The following is an 18128-nucleotide window of genomic DNA, read 5'->3' as shown; positions in this document are numbered from 1 at the left end:
GCTAAAAACCTCTTGTTTTGAGACATAACTTGTGCTCGCATGGTGCACCGTCCCAATAGCTAGCTGCATGGGCGTGTCACATCGACCGCATGCAAGCACTTACTTAAACAGAAAACAAACACTATCCTATGAAGCATGAGCTTAGCTTTAGACTACAAACGCTCGCAAATGTTTGGACCGGGTTGTTTGGACACTTTTAGGCATCAACCGCGGACAACCAATTGGAACGGACCGGTCTGGGGGTTCGAAATCCCACAGACCGACCTAGATCGAGGGAGCTTTGGGGGAGTCCAGACTTCCGCCACAGCGGACTTCGACACCCCGAACCTACCCCAGACATCATCCAGAGCCTGCATATTTTCACAATCATGCCCTCCTCATCGGCTCCTTGAGAACAACGACGCCCCAGTACCCCCCTTCCCAATACTGACCAGGCATTAACAGACCTCTGCCACTCCATCCATGCGTCTACTCGCCTAGTTCTATGCCACCGCCACACTCCGGCAGATTCATTCATAGCCCACGTACCCTCCACTCCAGTTGACGGCATCCATGGATGAGGCCGTGCATGGCAACTGGTTGGTCAAATGCCGTAGCGAAATTTCTAGGCATTGTCTTTTTTACCTGTGACGCAAACACAATGGATTGTGAAGAGGAGTACTTCTAAGTTGAATTCATGGATTTGCCTTCATCATATGAGGAAGATGGCTATGGACCGGAGGTGATGATGGCAATTCTTGAAGTAACAAAGCGTGTGGATGAGCATGTTCTCAGCTTCAAGAGTTCAATGTTGGGACATCAAGCGTTGAACCGACATTGGGCACATGGGCATGTTCTAGAGGACTAATTTGCCCCTGATGCGCTATTCAAACACTTTTTTTACGTTGGTTCTGAATACAGCGACCACTGTTCTTGCATATCAAGCAACGTGTCGGGTGTTGTGATGTTTACTTCAAGTTTATGAAGATACAACTTTTTGGTCTCCAGGAGTGCAGGGCTTCTATGAGCATACTTGTGTATGGCACAACCGCAAATTCATGGGATTAATATCTTTAGATATCTGAGTGCACAAGCCTAAAGGCAATTGTTAGATTTTCAACCGCAATGGTCAAGTTGTTGAACCTAGGAACTTCAGAGAACAAAATGCCAAAGACACAACAAGGCTCATGGTACTTAGAGAATCAAGAGCGTTTCTATGTATGCTCGGATCCCAAGATTGCATGCACTAAAAATGTAAGAACTGCCCATATACTGAACAAAGGAAATACTAGGGCCATCATAAAATTCCCACCATCAATATTGAAGCACTTGCATGAAGACCACAAGATTTGTCACTCTTTCTTTAGCATGCCAATGTCTCAGAAGTCACAGTGACATCAATGTGCTACAACGGTCTCCGTTGTTTGCAAGTTTGTGTGCCGGTGAAGATCCTACATGCGGGGAGTGAAGAAGGGTAAAAGAAAGATGGCCTAGCTTGCTTGGGACAAAAAGATTCCTCAAAAAACTATGGTAGGCATGGGTTTGAGAGACATGAGAACTTTTAATCAGGCTCTTCTAGAAAATCAAGCTTGGAGATTTATCCACAACACTGAAAGACAAGTACTACCTCAATGAGAACTTGGTTGATACAATTTTTACAGGAAATACATCAGTTGTATATCACTAGTGCCAGCTGGGCCACTAGGCCTCGGCCTTCATGTGCATCCGATTGTGCTAGGAATTGACGCCTATAATGCTAGGCCACACGGTCCATCTGCTCCTGGGCCTCTCCTACCGCAATTGCTAAAAGCGCTTAATCTGAGACATAACTTGTGCTTGCCTATGGAGATCGACATGGTGCACCGGCCTAGTAATTGTGTTAGCTAGAGATTTTGCGTTTTTTGGAAGCTTGTATAGACATGTTTGTGGAACCTTCTATCGGTTTTGGCCAGTTTTGGAAAGATTCCATGACGTTTTCCTTTTTTTCTATTTTCCTGTATTTTTCTTTTGCCTTTGAAAAAATACATGTCTACCTTTTTTTTACTACACAGTGAACTCTTTTTGTGTGCACGATGATCTCTTTTTAGATACACATTGAAAATTTTCACATGCATGATGAACATTTATTCGAAATTAAAAATCATGTTGAATATTTCTGTATAAACCAGTGCGTGGATACGTGTCCACACCAACGACCATGCATGTATAAGCCAAAGCTAGCTGTGGAACATCTATAGTTGACTTCTCCTGCCCTCCAATTAGTATGCATATGCTATACGTGTCCATGCATGGTATCAAATTAAGTAGCAACTAGAGCATGTGGCCATGGCATGAAAGTCGTCCCACAGCATATCTTCAGCGCATTCCAGCCACTAGTACCCCGCTATTCTGTGTGCAGGGCTTGTTTGAAAATACGCGTGCCCATCAAGTATTGAAACTCGCCAGGCGTATATCTCGCTCTAACCATTTTGTTGGCTAGCGCACAGAGGTTCAGACCATCAATAAAGGTAAGTGTACACGTACGCAGATGGATTTTATTATGGTTTAAATTAAGCTGTAGCAAACATGAACGATCTGTTGAGATATGTATTTAGCACATGTATTCTTATACTCCAAGTCTCCTCCTTGTGTATAGTTGAGGATATGACTTGCCCTATGTACTATATATACTTGTGCATATGCACCTATCAATACATTGAGAGTTGCATCCTATTCCTCTACATGGTATCAGCCTAACCCTCGATCCCCAGCCCTAGCCGCGCCGTCGTCGCCTCCCCAGGCCGCCGTCGCACCCGCTGTTCCGCGCCTCCGCCTCCCCTCCGCCACGCCGCCTCCCTCCCTCCCTCCCAACCCTACCCCGCCGCCGCACCTCCACCATGCACGCCGCACCCCTCCACCCTCCGTGCCTCCCCTCGCCGCTCCCCCCGAGCCGCCTCCCTCCCGCAAACCCTAACCCCTCCCCGATCCCATCTCGCGCCGCCACCCCCCTCCCTCTGCCATGTCGGCCCTCGGCACCTCCTCCTCCTCCAGCGCACCTCCTAGCAACCCGTTCGCCTCCTCTTACGGGTCCGAGCACGATGAGCCCCAAGCCGCCGACATCCGCAACATCCACCTCTCCGATCACGTTCCCATCATCCTCTCCCACGCCTCCGCAAACTACTATCCCTGAAAAACCTACTTCAACCTTCTCTTCCGTGAGTACAATCTTCGTGATCATGTGGACGGTCTCGCCAATTTCTTTGCTGGCGCCCACGACGCCAACTGGCTCGCCATCGATGCCACCCTTATCCGGTGGTTCTTCCTCACCGTTTCTCCGGACATCTTCCACACCGTCGTTCGCGATGGGGACGATGCCTACACAGTGTGGACCAAGATCAATGGCCTCTTCACCGACAACAAGCTTCAACGGATTGTTTTTTTGCAGCAGGAATTTTTTGGGTGTCACTAGAACGACTCCACCATCGACGCCTTCTGTCTCCGGCTCAAAACCCTCTCCGACGAGCTCAATGACGTCAGGTTCAAGGTGGGCGACGAGCTTCTCCTCTCGACGCTCACCGCCGGCCTCAAGAAGGACTTCGACAACGCCGCCTCCAACCTAACCCTCATGGCCAACCACACTTACGAGCGGGCGGTGGCCTATCTTCGTCTTGAGGAGCGGCGGATGAAGCACCTCCGCACCCGCGCCGTCCACACCGCGCTCGCCGCCGGCCTCTCCATCGGCGCTTCTACACCACCCTCGGCGCCTCGTCCCCCGGATGTCCCGCACCCTGCGCCGGTGCCGCAGCCGCCCCAACCACCTCGCAACGGCAACGCCGGCAACCGCCGCCACGGTCGCGGCGGTAACCGCCAAGGCGGAGGCAAAGGTGGCGGCGGCGGCGGTCAGGCTCCTCAGCAGCAGCCCCCGCCACCCTGGGCCGGTGGTTACAACCCCTGGACGGGGGTTGTGCACGCATACAGCATGCCCGTGCTACGGCCCCCTGCCCCGAGCATCCTCGGCCCCCGCCCGAGCACCCACCAGGCGCTCCTGGCCGCGCCTTTCGGCGCCAACGGCGCCCACGACGCCCCCCTGCTGCGCCCTCCTACGGCACGTACGGCGCCCCCGGTGCGTACGGCGCCCCCTACTACGACCCGGCACTTCTAGCGGCACTGCAGCAGCCGCCACCCTACTCCGGTGGTGGTGGCGATTGGATCATGGACTCCGGTGCCACCGCTCATATGTCCGCTCATCCGGGTAACCTCTTCTCCGTTCATCCCACTTCCACTCCCTCCCGCATTACCATCGGCAACGGTGTTGGTCTTCCTATCTCTCATGTTGGTTCTGCACCTTTTCCTTCTAACTCTCGACCTCTCTCTCTTAATAATGTCATTGTTTCTCCCCATCTCATTCAGAACTTAGCTTCTATTCGCAATCTTTCTCGTGATAATTTCATAACTGTGGAATTTGACGAAGTTGGCTTTTCTGTTAAGGACACTCGCACCAAGATGATTCTTCACCGCTGTAACAGTCCCGGCGACCTCTACCCAGTTCAGTCGTCGTCATCTCCAGGTGGTCCTCGAGCTTTTTCCGCCGGCGTCGATCTTTGGCATGCTCGTCTTAGGCATCCTAGCACTTCTTCACTTCGTCAAATAATGAGAGGATTTTCTTTTTCATGTAATAAAACGGCCGCTCACTCATGTGAAGCCTGCCGGTTAGGGAAACATGTTCGCCTTCCTTTTAGCTCCTCTTCCACAGTTGCATCTTTTCCGTTTGAGTTAATTCATAGCCATGTATGGACATCTCCAGTACCCAGTAATTCTGGTTATCTTTATTATCTCGTCATACTGGATGATTACTCTCACTTTGTGTGGACATTTCCTCTTCGTAGGAAATCCGATGTTGCCGCTACTCTCATTGCATTCTATGCTTATGTCTCCACACAGTTCGGGCGACCCATACTCGCACTTCAGACCGACAACGGGAAAGAATTCGACAATCTCACCATCCGCCATCTCCTTTCCACCCACGGCACCGTGTTTCACCTCACGTGCCCATACACCTCCCAGCAGAATGGCCGTGCCGAGCGCATCCTACGCACCCTCAATGAGTGTGTGCGCACCCTTCTTTTCCATGCCTACATGCCTTCTCGGTTTTGGCCCGATGCCCTCGCCACCGCCACCCTCCTCTTCAATCTCCGGCCATGTCGTACGCGCTGGAAATATGCGCCTCACCATCTCTTATATGGCACTCCTCCCTCCTATGATGGTCTCCGTATTTTCGGTTGCCGTTGCTACCCCAACACCACCGCCACCACCGCTCATAAACTAGCTCCTCGTTCTGTTCCATGTGTCTTCCTTGGTTACCCGGCCAACACTAAGGGTTATCGCTGCTACGACCCTATGTCTCACCGTGTCATCACGTCATGACACGTGTACTTTGATGAGCTTGTGTTTCCCTTTGCTCAGGAACAGGTGGTGCCGTCTTCCCCTCCCGCGGCGGGCTCTCCTCCGCGCCGCCGCCAGCTGCCAGCCTTGGGTGCTCCGGCACCCCCGCCCGCGGCTCCCTCCTCCGGATCGGGGCCTTCCGCGGCTCCCTCCTCCGGCTCAGCGCCCTCGTCGCCTGGAGCCCCGTCGACGCCGCCTACGTCGCCCCGATCCCCCGCCATGCATGTTGGGCCGCATGTTGGGCCGCCGGCTAGGCCGGCCTCTCCTGGCGCCGCCTCCCCTGGTGCGGCCTCTACGGGCGCGGCTTCGACCCCGCCTCAGTCGCCCGCCTCGCCCGCCCCGTCGGCTGGCTCCCCCGATGTCGCGGCCTCGACTCCCGCTCGGTCTGCCTCTCCCGTCGATGACATGGAGGCCACTGCCTCTCCCGTGGACGCCGTGGAGGCCACGGCCTCATCGCCACCCATGGCTGCTCCGACGGCCGGGCCCGTTTTCGCCCGAGTTCCCACTATGCGGATGACTACGTCTGCACTGCTTCGACGTCCGCTCCTTCCCCGCTGCCGTCCTCGGTTCGGGCCGCTCTCCACGACCCTCTCTGGATGGCCGCCATGCAGGAGGAGTTCAACGCTTTGCAGCGGAACCGGACTTGGCAGCTTGTTCCCCGTCCCCGGCACGCTAACGTGATCATCGGGAAGTGGGTCTTCAAACACAAGCTTCTTCCCGACGGCACTCTGGATCGCTACAAGGCGCGTTGGGTTGTTCGTGGTTTCCGGCAACGCGCCGGTGTGGACTTCACCGACACTTTCGCCCCGGTTGTTAAGCCCGGGACGATCCGCACTGTTTTACAGTTAGCGGTCTCTCGTGCCTGGCCAGTTCATCAGATGGATGTCTCCAACGCCTTTCTGCATGGTCATCTTGAGGAGCAGGTCTTCTGTCAGCAGCCCACGGGGTTTGTTGACCCGACGTGTCCTGATCATGTGTGTCTGCTCTCACGCTCATTGTGTGGGCTCAAGCAGGCTCCTTGTGCCTGGTACCAGCGCATCACAGCGTTTCTTCACCAACTCGGCTTCCTCTCTACACGCTCCGATGCTTCGTTGTTTGTTTATCACCAGGGCACCGACACGGCGTACTTGCTGCTCTATGTTGATGACATCATCCTGACGGCATGCACTTCTGAGCTCCTTCGCCGGCTTACTGATCGTCTCCGTGCTTAGTTTGCCATCAAGGACTTGGGTCCGTTGCACTACTTCCTCGGTGTTGAGGCGGTGCGTCGTCCTGATGGTTTCTTCCTTCATCAACGAAAGTACGCTCATGAGCTCCTTGACCGTGCTGGTATGCTTAACTGCAAACCGGCCGCCACTCCTGTCGACACGAAGGCCAAGCTCTCTGCTACTGATGGTACTCCTGCTCCAGATGCTGGCTTCTACCGGTCCATTATTGGTGCTCTCCAGTACCTCACTCTCACTTGGTCGGAGCTTCAGTACGCGGTTCAGCAGGTCTGCCTGCATATGCATGCTCCTCGAGATGTTCATTGGACTGCCGTTAAGCGGATTCTCTGCTACATCCACGGTGCTATGGATCGTGGTCTTACTCTGCACGCCTCGACTGCCACTAATCTGGTCGCCTACTCCGACGCCGACTGGGCTGGTTGCCCGGACACCCGTCGTTCTACTTCAGGTTACTGCATCTTCCTTGGACCATCCCTGGTGTCGTGGTCGTCCAAGCGGCAGCCCACCGTCTAGCGGTCTAGCGCCGAGGCTGAGTACCGCGTTGTGGCTAATGTTGTTGCTGAGTGCTCCTGGCTTCGTCAGCTCCTTCACGAGCTCTCGTGTCCTGTTGAGAAGGCCACAGTCGTCTGCTGCGACAACGTCTCCGCCGTCTACCTCTCCGCCAACCCGGTTCATCATCGTCGCACCAAGCACATTGAGCTTGATATCCATTTTGTTCGGGATCAGGTGGCTCTTGGCCATGTCTGTGTTCTGCACGTTCCCACCTCCCAACAATTTGTTGACATCATGACCAAAGGCTTGCCCACGACGTCCTTCGAGGAATTCCGGTCCAGTCTCTGCGTCAGCAACGGTGTCGCTTCGACTGCGGGGGGGTGTTGAGATATGTATTTAGCACATGTATTCTTGTACTCCAAGTCTCCTCTTTGTGTATAGTTGAGGATATGACTTCCCCTATGTACTATATATACTTGTGCATATGCACCTATCAATACATTGAGAGTTGCATCCTATTCCTCTACACGATCGATCATGGGATCAACATGTACGTGAGACCATTGCTATAAATACCACCCCCACACAGCAAAAACTCACAACACCTACAAACCATTGCTAGTTGCTTCCTCTTGCTCAAAGCTTTGGCAATGGTGCCATCGACCAAGCTCTTCCTCGTGCTCCTCGGCCTGAACTCTGATGGTCACCGCTGTGCATGGTGGCTGCGGACCCCACTGCCCTACCCCGACCCCACCGCCGCCTCCATCGACCAACGGCGGCTCGTGCAAAATTGACACACTGAAGCTGCGCGTGTGCGCCAACGTGCTGAACCTGCCGAAGCTCGGGCTTGGCGTGCCGCCCAGCGAGCGGTGCTGCCCACTGCTGGCCGATCTGGCCGACCTGGACGCCGCGGTGTGCCTCTGCACCTCCATCAGGGCCAAGGTCCTCGGCGTCATCAAGCTCAATGTCACCGTCGACCTAGTGCTCCTGCTCAACCACTGCCACAAGACCTGCCCGCATGTCTTCACCTGCCTGCACTGATCGATCAAAGTACTCGTCCAAGCATGGCATGCTGCGTACACATGCCATGCATGCAGCCGTCTATACACTACTCCAGTTTGTGTTTGAGTTCATCTATATGTCTTGTGCATGCCTAGGTTCTCTGTCATGCATTAGCATTATGCATGCATGCAGTGATCACTAGGTAGGTACGTAAATGTAAGTGCATGAAAGTGTGTCAAGTTTGTGGTGTTCAAATAAATGACCCATGTAACCGAGGATTTGTATCATCATCTTAAATACTGTACCGGGCGCCTATATGCCCCTAGCTTGTATCATCTGAAATCTGATGAAGTTGTGTAAACTCGATGTGTGTTACATATATATTGCCGCATCATAGTCCACTCCTAAAACATATACTTGCACCGAGATCAAAGCCAACCCTAAGTTTTATATGGATCGTAGGAAGAGAAACATAAATAAATTGGATCAAGGATGGATGAATTTAGTATTGACGAGCGACTTGCAGACACATGGCAAGGGAGCTGTGATGCGATACCATGCAGCATCGATGTTTATATCGGCTGGCAGTTCATATCATCCTTGCATGCAGTTACAGACTCAAAAACTTCTTGAAGCATATCAAAATGTTTAGAGTTGCATCTTCTTTGCATGGAAGTCATTGTAGAAGAAGTGGATGCTGCTTATGGCTTGGTGCAACCTTTGTTGTCTTGCACAACTCCTCAGAGTAAAGTAAAAAAGGCTGTTTATTAGTCTTTGTTGTCTTGCACAACTCCTTTCCCTGCTCAAACATTACTATTACATGTTTTGGGTGGCTGATGTTGTTTGGGTATCATTTTTTGTGTTTTCCTTTTGTCTCATTTTTTTCCCTTTTAACCTTTTCTTGTGTTTTTTATGTTTTGCCTTCTTCAAATTTTATTTGCATCCATTTTACTTTGTTCATTTTCTGCTATGTCTTTGTTTTTTCATTTGTTTTCTTATGCTTTTGGAAAAATACCGGAATATCTATATTTAATTATTTAAAGCATATGAGCATATATTTAGATGTTCATGAATAACTCTTCTTCAGAACATGTTTTTGGATATTTAGGAATACATTTTAAACATGAGATGACCACTTTATTCAAATATATGAATATTTATGGTGAGGTACATGCATATTTTTAAAATTGATCTGCAACATGTGATTTTATCAATCTTTCAAACTAACCTTAACATTTGTTTCTGAAAAATATTAAATTAGAAACAAACTTTCTAACAAATAAAACATATTAGTAGATGGCCTAGCCAATTAAGCATTAAGGATCTGTCAAGGCGTGCAATGCCACACTATTCTTCGCAGAAACGTTGAATATGATGACTCATTCATCCTTGCACAAACTAGAAATTTGTTAGCTACATATTAGTCCATCGAAAAATAAAGCTAGATTCATCCGTGCATAAAGTAGAAATTATTTTTTTAGGTACAGATTAGTTGTAGTGTGTGTTTTTTGCGACAACAAACAGCACACTCATTTATTTTACCTAGACTAGAAGCTCCAACAGCGGCATACTATTTTTTTCGCAGATAGAATGCATATGATTTCACTTTTACTATTCTCAGTAGCCTAATACTTTCAAAGTATTGATTATCTAAAATTGCATACTTACACTAGTAGAAAAACACCTAATAGTCCCGGTTTGTAAGGGCCTTTAGTCCCGGTTCATGAACCGGGACTAATGGGTCGTTACTAATACCTCCACCCATTAGTCCCGGTTCAAACACGAACCGGGACCAATGTGCCTACACGTGGCCTGTGTGCCGAGCCCAGTCAGGGGGGCCTTTGGTCCCGGTTGGTGGCACCAACCGGGACCAAAAGGCATCCACGCGTCAGCATTCCAGTAGCTGAGGATTTTGTTTGTTTTTTGAAAGGGGGGGGGTTGGGGGTTTTGGGGGGTTAAGTTAGGTGTTTCATATATTGTGTTAGCTAGCTAATTAATAGAGAGAAGTGTCCTCTCTTATGTCCGTGCTTGGTCGACGCTACGTACTATATACATAAGTGATTGAGAGAACCATTAAGTACAGAAGTTCGTCATGCATACCAAGAGAAGTGATCGATCGACCTCTCCTTCTCGGAGAGATTGGTCGAACAACAAGTTTTTGTATCATGTATCCGACGCTACTGGCTACATACATGTACAATATGTAAGATCTCTTAATTACAATCCCCTAGCAATTGAAATCAACTTCCACATGGTATTCTCCGGCTTTATTGATGACGTGGTCAAGAAAGAATCCCGCCAATTCCTCTTGAATTGCTTTCATACGATCTGGTTCTAGGAGTTCATTCCGCATCTGCCACGTCTAATTTGAAGAAGGGGGTTAATTAATACATATATATGAATGAAACTCAACAGAAATGATGGTGTAATAAAATGAAATTGTGAATATTATTGCTTACGCACTTCATATTGTCTTTGAGAGTAGCCTCGCTTGTTTTTCAAAGTCGCGTTGTGGATGAACTCGCACACGTAGTATCCACAGAAATCATTCCCTTGTTCCTGCCACAAGCACTTTACGAGAAATAGAGGTCAATCAAACTGATAATGAAGCATTATAAATGGCATTGATGAAAGTATAGCTATAGAATCAACGGAAAATGCGCGCAACTAGCTAGCCAGTAGTACTTACTTTCGGGTATGTATATCGCAGCTCCTTCGGCAGTCCCGGAGCTTCTGTGGTGAACTGTTTCCAAACCCTGCAAGACAAAGAAAATAATTATTATTACTTGAGATATCAGGAAATGAACAAAAAGTTACCGATATGGTGCGATAATGATCGATTGAACTTACTTGTTGAGCAATTCAGTCATGTCCGCATAGGTTTTGGGATCTTTCCATCTCGAGTCTAAGACGGTTACTAGTCCCCACTCAAGCTTAATCTCCGGAAGAACATAGTAGTACCTGCGCACGCATGCATAACTCATCAATTACATTACTATAACCTCGCTCGAGTAATAAGGGAAACCGAATATGCACACGACAGTAACACTTACTTGCCGTTGTAAGGAAAGAGTATGGTATCTTTGTTTTGATTTTTGATCAACATCGTAGCAAGTTGTCCTCAGCCTCTTCGACGTCCTTTTCAACCAGAAATTCATCTATGATATTTGTGTTAATGAACCCAATATCATAAATTTCTTGTTTTTTGCACTCGACGATCTTCAATCTGCATAATATATTGAGGATAATTAATTATAAATACATGAAATGAAAGAGCCGAGCTATATATAGAGACTTAATGACACAAATAGTACTTACAGACAGTAGCAAAAGACAATTAGTTTATCGAGGGCCTTTTGATTGAAGAACACGAAGAACTCATCAAATGGAACAGTCAACAGATCACTTGCGATGAGGTCGTGCTCCTCTTTAATATTCAGATACAAAGCATTCGTCCCCCCAGACTCCCTGCAGGTTTCTGTCAACACCCCGATCCTGAGTCACACCGATCTAGCATGTAACACATCATGTCACTTTGCGGCCTCACGCACGGTATTCCCACGGGTGCCACCTTACCTGGCCCGGGACCGTTTGTGCCTTTTGGCTCACATATATGATAGTGCCGCTAGCATCCATATGACAAAGAACCCGGGCTGACATGGCTAGTCGTGAACCCAAAGTGGCACCAACTTACATGGACAGGCATACATGACCCAACAACGAACGTGTCGGTCATCAGCGAGTGAATCTGGGCTGTAGCAACTGGGCTAGCAGGACTCCGGTAAACCGGGCTGTAGCAGGCTAACAGGACTCCGGTATTAATCGCGTGACATTTCCCCGAAGGGACAGACACAGGAACGAAGAAGGACACATGTCGGCCAACCTAAGTGTTCCGGAGCAGTAGCAAGCTACCATGGCTTAGTGGAAGCATTAGGAGACATTTCCCGGTAAGAGAGGCTACTAAGGATAAACAACTAGATAGTCAGATCCCACACATACCAAGCATTTCAATAACATACACACAATATGCTCGATATGTGCAAATACAACATGGCATCACAACATGACTCTACAACTCAAGCATTTTATTCAATAGGCTCCGAGGAGTGAGATATTACAAACATGGGTCTCATGACCCAACAATCAGAGCATACAAGTCAAAGCATAAGCGGAAGCTTAACATGTCTGAGTACAGACATCTACAAATGAAAAAGGTTGAGAAGCCTGACTATCTACCAGATCCTGCCGAGGGCACAAGATCGTAGCTGAGGTAACAAGCTAAACATCGAAGTCCACGCGGTACTACTAGCGAGACTGAAGTCTCTCTGCAAAAACATAAATTAAGCAACGTGAGTACAAATGTACCCAGCAAGACTTACATAAGATCTAACTACATATGCATCATTATCAACAAAGGGATTGTGGGGTTTAACTGCAGCAAGCCAGCTTTGACTCAGTGGCTATACTGAACTACGACTGCAAGTAACTCTTTTGAGGTGGCGCACACGAGTCCACATATTCACCATATCAATACACCACTATGGATCCGCTCCCGTCTCCCTACGAGAACGCCATCCATAGCACTCACGCTTATCTTGCGTATTTTAGAGTATCCACTTTCACTTGTCTATGAACTGTACAGGCAACCCAGAAGTCCTTTACCGCGGACACGGCTATTCGAATAGATCATATTAACCCTGCAGGGGTGTACTTCTTCACACACGCTCTCACCACTTACCGCCGTTTACACGACATGTACTCGGCAACCTTCAAGCGTAAGCCCAGCGAGGATGTCGGCCACGACCTGACTAACCACACAAGTCTCTCGTCCAGGTTTATCGCCTATTCGGGTTCCATCCGCAAGGAGATCTGGCCGGGGTGTCGCTCACGGCCCCAAACGATGTGAGCAGGGTTCCCAAGCCCACCTCGACGGGTGGATCTACGCTTGGTACACCGTGCCACGGTGCCTAGTCTGTCCCAAGCCCACCTGTACCGGGTGCCACTTGGTAGACTACTAACACTACCTACAAACACCAGAAACTAGTTGCAACTCCTGGACAGAGATCATGTTGATTAATAAGTCGAGAGAGTCAATTAAGGATCCCAATGTGTGGTAGTAGTTGTTCATGGATCACAAACACAGAACTCAGTTCCTGAGGACGGCTGCAATGAGACAACCCACCATGTACTCCTACATGGCCTCTCACCGCTACCTTTACCAAATCGTGTTCACACACTTAGCTCTCAACAGTAGGACATGTTCACACACCTTCGATTTATCCCCGATGAATCAGACCTGACACAACTCTAAGAAATAGCAGGCATGACAACAACCATGAATGAATAGGCACATCAGGGCTCAAACAACTCCTACTCATGCTAGTGGGTTTCATCTATTTACTGTGGCAATGACAGGTCATGCAAAGGATAAAGGGGTTCAGCTACCGCAGCAAGTAACAAATGAATCGTTGTTGTCCTAATGCAGTAAAAGAGAGCAGGAGTGAGAGAGTGGGATTTTATCGGAATGAACAAGGGGGTTTTGCTTGCCTGGCACTTTTGAAGATAGTATAGTTCTTCATCGGTGTCATCAAACTCATCGTCGAATGTCGTCTACTGAGAGGGGACAATCACCGGCAAACGAGAGGGAACACAATCAATGCAATGCACAATATGCTGCATGATCATGACATGGCAAAATGAGTTTGTTTGGCTAATGCAACTTGGAACATATTGGTTTGAGTTCATTTGAATCAAGGATTCAAATGCAAACCCAAAATAAGAGGTCATATTAGTGCATTAACTTGTTTCACCTAAACAGCAAGGTTAAAGTGTTCTAACATGCATGAAACCAATGCAGATGGAAAGATTGGATTTTTCTGATCATTTTTCATATATAATTTATTTCATTTGGAGTTACGGTTGATTTTATATGATTTTTAGAAGTTTATACTATTTTCTAAAATTTATAAATCATTTCTGATTTATTTAAATTCTAGAAAATATTACTGCGTCAGCATGACAACAGCATTACGTCAGCAGGGTCAACAGGGCTGCCCCGGGTCAAACCTGACCAGTGAGGACCAATGGTCAGTGACACAGTGATGTCTGGGTCACAGACTTGTGGGGTCAGGTCAACAGGTGACATGGCCAGGTCAAACTGACCTGTGGGGCCTACGGGGTTAGTTTAATCTCAACAAAACTAAATCAGGGTTAATTAGGCAGTGGGGCCCATATGTCAGTGGGTGTGGGTTCAATTAGTGGCGCCATTAGCTGCTAATGACGCTGCCACGTCAGCACGCCGGAGTTGAACGCCGGTGAGCACGCGAACGTGGTGGCGACACTCGGGAACACGCTACGGGCGGCGGCTGAACGCGCTGCGGGCACCATGAGGAAGCCCTCACTCGCCCGCATCCAGGGGTGCACGCAGCTGGGCGCAGGAAGGCCGGGGTCGACGGCGGCGACCACTTGGGCGGCGGCCGGAGTTCGGGTGGTGGTGGGTTTGGCGCTACGGTGCAAGGCAGGGGGGCTAGTGGGCGCTACGGACTCCTGGTGGTGCGCTGAGCGCAACGGTGAGCTTGGCTTCGAGCCGCTGTGGCTCTAGCCACGACGGCGCCATGGCCGGCGGCGGGGAGCTTTCGGGCACGGTGGAGACGGCGGCTACGGAGGCCAAACGAGCACGGGAGCTAGGGGGAGAGGAAGAGGAGCTCACAGCGGGGTTGGAGAGGGGGTCAGCTAGCTCGGGGAGGCCCTGTGGACGACGAATCGGCGGCGACGATCTCCGGTGACCCGAGGAGGAAGAAGGGGTCGGGGACGGCACTTCGGGGGTCTTCCAGTCGCGTGGCTCGGTGAGGGGGTTGGTGACTAGGCGCAGGAGCTCGGGAGCAGCTCGGGGCATCGTCGGGACGGCGGTGGTCGCGGCAACGGCAAACGGCAGCGATGGGCGTGTTCGGTGGCGTCGTAGGGAGAGAGCAGAGGAGGGAGAGAGGTCCAGGGAGAGAGGAGAGGGGTGCAGGGGGTGCTGGGCGTCTCCGTGGCGCGTCTGGAGGAGTCGGGGTGGAGGAAGCAGGCAGGGAGCTGGCCACGGCGATCGCGCGCGCGGCGACACGCCTCTGCCTACTGGCAGAGGTTGAAGGCGACCGCTTCGCCCTGGTGGGCTGGGCCTCAGCTACAGTGCTGGGCCAGCTAGGCTGCCAGGTGAGCGTCAGGTAAGCTTTTTCTGTTTTTGTTTCTCTTTTCTATTTTCTGACATTTGTTTTGATTTAATAAAAATACTAAATCATTTTATTTTCTTATGCCAATTTTTGTAGGAACTAGTGGTATTATTCCAGAGCTCCCCAACAAATGGCACAATTTTTGGACATATATTATATATATAACATATATATATCCAATGCAAATAATTATGCATTAATTCCAAATGCCCAAAATAAATACTTATGAGCTACTAAAGATATTGGTTTGATTTTTATCTCTGCCCAATATTTTCAGAGAGCAACATGAACATTTTCTTGGACCTTTTTGGAGCAATTTTTATCTGGGTCATTTCCAGAAATGATTCTGAGGGTTTCACAATCCCCAATTCAGAATTAAATGAAATTTAAACATGATGCACACATGACTAGCTAGTCTAGGTCATACCAGACTAGGGATGTGACAGTTTCCATGTACCAATTATGGAATCTTTGCATCATTGTTGTCAGAGATTTTTCATCTTTGACGAGAGGCTTCCCGTACTCGTATCTGTGTTCGTCCACCTCCAAGAAATCAGGAAGTTGATCATCAGGCAGGTAATCTGCAAGATTGCCATAACCGGCCACCGTCCTCGGAGCATTAGACACATTGAGCGGGGGGCACGATTGCTGTGCTTGTTCGCCGAGCTGGGCAATTTTTTCCCCTTTGCTCGTTCTTTTAACCTTTTATCACTTACAGTAGTTCCCGACCGCTGGGCTTGGAGATATGTTTGTTCAGTAATGCGCTGATAGTTGGTTCTCGGCGGAGACTTTGGTGGTTTCCTCAGGGCATCGATAGTGCGCTTTGCTTTCACAGGATCCACCTTCACCTCCGAAGGTGGATGTCTCTTTGCTTTCACCCCTTCAAAGAACTCCTTCATGTGGGTCCGCACAATCATATCGTTTTCCTCCTCGGTCCTCTCGTACGGTAACTTCTCTAGAGGCTTGAGAGGTGGACCGTATCTGTATTGCCTCCCGCCTCTGGTTGTGCTGCTAGATGCCGGAGCAGACGGAGCGGCTGCGGCGTCTGTCTTCTTTCGTGCTTGCTTACGAGGCGGAGGAGAAGGAGTACGACGCGCCGGACCAGCCGGGGCGGCGGGTGGTCTCTTCTGCCCTTGCTGGCGAGGCGGAGAAGGAGGAGGATGCTGGCTGCTCGGGAGCGCCGGTGCAGGCGGAGAAGGAGGCGGAGTGCCGCCATGCGCCGGAGAAGGAGGCGGAGTGCTGCCACGCGTGCCCTGATCGTCACTCGCCGGAGGAGGAGGCGGTGGAGGAGGCGGAGTGCCCTGACTCGTCGGAGGAGGAGGAGGAGGCGGAGGCGTCCAGTTCAGAAGGTTGATGAGCTCCTTCCGCCATAGGCATGGAGTCTTCAGAGCAGAACCCAGCCAAGTCTCCCCTTCACTGGTACGGTGGTCAAGCAGGAGGTACTCAAATCCCTTTGTTATTTCATTCACCATCACCTTAGCACATCCTTCTGGAATCGGCCGGCAGTGATAAGTTGCTCCGGATCCAGTAGGATAAACAGAGCCAACAGCCGCCTTGACCTTCAAATTCATCCATCGCGCCATAATGTGGCAATGTTGAGACTCCGTGATAGCATCCACGGGATAGCTGGCAGGAGCCGTCAAGACATGCTCCGGCTGAAGCAGCTCGGTGGAAGCCACACTGCTTCTCCGCTGAGATGGCGGGGTAGCTTCAGGGGAAGCTTCGGCAGGTCGTTTGCTGCGATCTGCTGCTTCTCGTTCCTCTAGCCACATTACCCTTTCGTGCAGCGCCTGCAGTTGACCCTGCTCCAGTTTCTTCCTCCTCTCGTGGGTTTTGTAACCCCCTACATCTGGAAAACCAACCTTCCACGGAATGGAGCCTGGCGTGCCTCGTGTCCGTCCAAGGTGCTCAGGATTCCCGAGGGCCATTGTGAGCTCGTCCTTCTCCCTGTCTGGTACGAACGTCCCTTTCTGCGCTGCATTGATATAGTGTCGAAGGTTCTTGACTGGTATTTCCAGTTGCTCGTCCGTCCAACGGCACATCCCTGATACAGGGTCCAAGGTTCCGCCAGCCCCGAAGAACCAAGTCCGGCAACGGTCTGGCCATCTCATTGTCTCTGGTTCGATCCCTTTTTCAAGCAGATCATTCTCCTCCTTGGACCACTTATGCCGGGCTTTGAGGTAGCCACCTGACCCCGTGCGATGGTGAAGCTTCTTCTTTGCAGCATTTTGCTTGTTCGTCGCCGACATCTTCTTACTCTTTTCCGATGTCTTGTGGGCCACAAATGCGGGCCAGTGATCTTTGATCTTCTCATATTTGCCGATGAATTCTGGTGTCTTTTTTTTCGACAAAATGGTTCAACTCTTTCCTCCACCTCCTGAATAGGGTTGCCATCTTCTTAAGAGCACAAGACTTGATTAATTGCTCTTTAACTGGCTTCTCCGGATCCTCCTCTGGCGGTAGGGTGAAATTTGCCTTCAGCTGAGTCCAAAGATCTTCTTTCTGCATATCATTGACATAAGACACCTCAGGGTCGTCCTTAGGCTTATACCATTGCTGGATGCTGATTGGGGTCTTGTCCCTAACAAGAACCCCGCACTGAGCAGAAAATGCGTTCTTTGTCCGGCTGAGTTCAATCGGTTCGCCGTCGGGCGTGATTTCTATGATCTCAAACCTTTCATCCGAGCTCAAATATTTCTTCGGGCCTCGTCTCCTTACCAAAGTTGTGCTCGATCCGGAGGGCTAGAAATTAAAAGGAAGAAAGATGAGAGTAATTAAGATGTGTACATATACCAAA

The 18128-nt window shown here is 50.0% G+C and overlaps 1 pseudogene; it reads left to right on the top strand.

The window, feature by feature from the left end:
• Nucleotides 1-7768: 7768 nt before the first annotated feature.
• LOC123089669 (cortical cell-delineating protein-like) lies at nucleotides 7769-8159 on the top strand (annotated as a pseudogene).
• The last annotated feature ends 9969 nt before the right edge of the window (nucleotides 8160-18128 follow it).

The sequence above is a fragment of the Triticum aestivum genome, chromosome 4B (genome assembly GCF_018294505.1).
Source record: "Triticum aestivum cultivar Chinese Spring chromosome 4B, IWGSC CS RefSeq v2.1, whole genome shotgun sequence".
Classification (NCBI taxonomy): Eukaryota; Viridiplantae; Streptophyta; class Magnoliopsida; order Poales; family Poaceae; genus Triticum; species Triticum aestivum.
The sequence above is the reverse complement of the archived record's forward strand: the minus strand, read 5'-3'. Positions and strand labels throughout refer to the sequence as shown.